Source organism: Lithobates pipiens, unplaced genomic scaffold (assembly GCF_037356315.1).
Source record: "Lithobates pipiens isolate NorthernLeopardFrog02 unplaced genomic scaffold, aLitPip1_a1.2 Scaffold_19, whole genome shotgun sequence".
Classification (NCBI taxonomy): Eukaryota; Metazoa; Chordata; class Amphibia; order Anura; family Ranidae; genus Lithobates; species Lithobates pipiens.
In genome coordinates, this window is record NW_027507764.1 from 282,434,961 (window position 1) to 282,438,417 (window position 3,457).

At 41.2% G+C, this 3,457-nt stretch overlaps 1 long non-coding RNA gene across 1 annotated transcript; it reads right to left on the reverse strand.

Moving 5' to 3' along the window:
• Positions 1-1,089: 1,089 nt before the first annotated feature.
• Positions 1,090-2,370, reverse strand: LOC143998290 (uncharacterized). The gene is made up of 2 exons (XR_013277830.1): positions 2,204-2,370; positions 1,090-1,957 (listed from the first exon to the last, which is right to left on the reverse strand). It is a non-coding gene; the product is annotated as an uncharacterized LOC143998290 (long non-coding RNA).
• Between the last annotated feature and the right edge of the window lie 1,087 nt (positions 2,371-3,457).

A 3,457-nucleotide genomic window follows, 5' to 3' on the forward strand; every position in this document is an offset into this window, starting at 1 on the left:
AAACTGTCCGCTGAAACTTGGTTTGAGCGGACAGTCCGCCCGTGTGTAGGCTTGTTCGTCAAACTAAGTCTCGCGCATGCTCAGAAAGAATTTACACGCCGAAGGTTGCATTGCAGTGTATAGGACGTCGTTTTCTAGTCCCGTCGTACGTGCCGTTCACGTCATCGCGCGCGGTTTCAGCGGACTGTTCGTTCGTCGTGTGTGGGCAAGTCCGTCCATGCTAATTTTGAGCGGACTGTCCGCTGAAACTGTTTGACGAACAAAGTTGAGCGAACAGTCCCCGCGTGTGTACGCGGCCTCAGACGTTTCAGTAGAGACCAGTGATTTGGTCGGTATAGTGGGTTTGTGAAATGAAATGCTCGATGTGGTGTCACGAACGGGTGACCACGACTTCTTTCGAGAAGCAAGGAGCACAAATGTTTAGAGGTAACGGATGCGTGAACGATATCGGAAAAATACGAAGGTGATATTTCAGTGAGTGGTTCGTGAGTTCAACAGATCACAGTTTAGTGACATGAAATAACATGAAATGAGAAATGGGAGCCGAAGCCCTACCCGTGGCCGCCTAACCAGATGCGTTGCACGATACCGGCAAGTTTCGAGTTGTTGCGCCTCAGACAATACACAAACGCTCACGACGGCAAAACCGACTGTAACACGAGGATGAAGACAGGACTTCAATGAAGACGGAACTCACGAACACTGCACTCCTTCTATCGAACGGTCTCGAATAGTGGGCCCTAGATCTGTGGTATTGCACACAGGAACCGACAAGGAACACAGCAGAATGGGCTGATTAAATACCCCTCCGGGCTCCTCCCATAAATGCCGGCCACCGTACTGGCTGATAAGGAACACAGCTGAACGGGCTGATCAATTACTCCTCCGGGCTCCTCCCATAAATACAGGCCACCATACTGGCCTTTCAACATATATACACATACACACACACACACACACATACAAATCTAACTGCTTTATTCAATATTGTCTATATATATATATACACACACACATACACACACACACACACATCAGTGTTCTCTTATTCAATGTATTTTAACAGTTTTAATGAGGACACATGCAGACCATTTTTCAAACTAAATTAATTTAATATACATAAACTTCCCATATTCCACATATTTACTTTTTAAACCACCAGTATAAGACGTTTTATCACTTATTCTTGACAATGTTTATTTATTACCTTTAAGGAATTTTATCTTATCAGACTATAGTTCAACTGCTGTGAAAGTATTCCTCTTCTAAGCAGTTGACTTAAAAACTTACAATGAACTATTCTATATTATAAATATTATTGTATTAACTCACTCCTATAAATGAATAACTTTCAATTAAAAGTGTAAACTCACCACATAAACACTCTATATACAAAATAAAATTCCCCAATAAAGATCAGAACATGATGGTCACATTTGCATGGAAGCACAATTGAATGAATGCTGATTATTCAGAGAATTACCATATTTATGTTTATTGAGGATTGTTTTTTTGTTTTTTTTATGTACTAACAGTTAAACTTCATACACACAATACGAAAATTGGATGAAAAATACCACTTTTAAAGCGTTCGTGCATATGAGCGTATCATTTTTTTTTTTTTTTTGGCAGGCGAGTGGATCTTGGGTGGGAGTTCTCACACTTTTTTCCCCAGGACTTGACCCCTGCCCATAAGGCTCTGAATTTTCCTGCATAGGTCTTTTCAGCTTAGGCAAGTGCTTGATGTTTTTGGAGAGATCTCATCTTCATCATCATTTGCTGGTCCAGTATCATAGCACAAGCTGCTTTGGATGCTGTAAGACAGTGCATACCTGTTCTGCAAAGATACAAGTCTCAGATTTTCCAGTTTCACCTTTATTGCATGAAATCCTTCCTTTGTAACAATTAACATTTGTAACAAGTTGCATCATGTCTTCTGCGATCAACCGATATTTGTCTACATACAAAAAGGAAACCTGTAAGCGCAGAGATATGTGTACCTCTATACGTGCAACAATCACAGTTCATTAGTCCATATGATAAGCTAAACAATGGCAGATCCCAAAAGGAGATAATGGTAGGCACAGCTATCCTTATAGAGAAGCAAGCTCTATAATAGGAAGACAAAGGAACAAAAAGGAAGTGCCACCTTAGTGAAAAAAGTTAAGTAAGATTTTAATGATACAGCAATAAATGCACTTACAGGAAGGTGAATAAAATCAGGCTCATCTGTGCGCACAGGGTGCAGTCCAGTGGCTGGTCCATCCTAATCCACGGGGAGATGGTTGTGGGAGACAAGATGTGCAGCCTTTTCCTGTGGCCACCAGGAAGACAGCCAGGTCCAACGTGGAACGCAGGTGGAACACAGGCGATGACATCACAGGAAGCAGAACCAGGGGAAGCAACAAGGGAGGAAGTTCTGGAGAGAACAAACAGGCTACACGCTTGGAGTCTACTGCTCCTTCTACAGGCCTATGGAGGTACTGCTGGTGAGGAGCTATTTATGTGTCAAGCTGCTTGTGGGACAACAGGTGCCAGCACACCATGATCCCACTGACAGCAACAAAATTCAAAACAAACTAATTGGATTAAGGTTGATATATAACTACAGGATGTAATCTATTAAGAAAGTATCATAGTATTAAAATTAAAAGAGTGTTGTATTGGATTATGTGTGTGTATGACACGATCTGACCAACGAGGGAGCAGCGGGCGGGGCCAAAAACATGACCAAAAGTTAAAAGAGAGGAGGTTAAGGCTAGAAACACAATGTGTCAAAATAAAAGCTCATGTATAAAACTAAAATCGAGAGATGCATACATGCATGTACTTTCACCAAAGGGTGCACACATGTACAGCATCCATATATAGAATGCATGGGCTCGTATTGAATGTAAAGTGCATTAAAACATAATGTATAAACACAGGGAGGACAGTAATAAAATCAAATACAGTATAAGCATATAAAACATCAAGAAACTCCATCATTCATAAAAAATATATATATATGTGAGAGAAATATATCTACACACACAGGTATAAACCACAAGTGAATAAAATAGATTCGATTAAAAATTGTTATACGTATGAATCTATGTGTGAAAAAGGGATATGTGATGTCTGCCAATAATAATAATAATTTTTTTTTAAAAGGGTGTGGGGTTTAGAGACATAATTAGAAGTATGTACGTAAACAGTGATGAACCCCATGAGGAAGTCAGTGTATGACGAAACGTTGAGGGAGTGGCTGTGCGGCAATCATCCCCAGTAATGTGCAGCGTTTTGGAGCTGAACGAGTAAGTGGTGATTCGCATCTGTGTCTGGGCACCGAGGAGGGGGTGAGATTAACGCTAACAAGCTCGTACACCTTGGGTCCGCCGTGGCCACAGTCCAAATTTGTGCTGTTGTGCTGTTCAGGAGTGAGGCTTGCTGGGACTTTGATATTTATGTGCTGGCT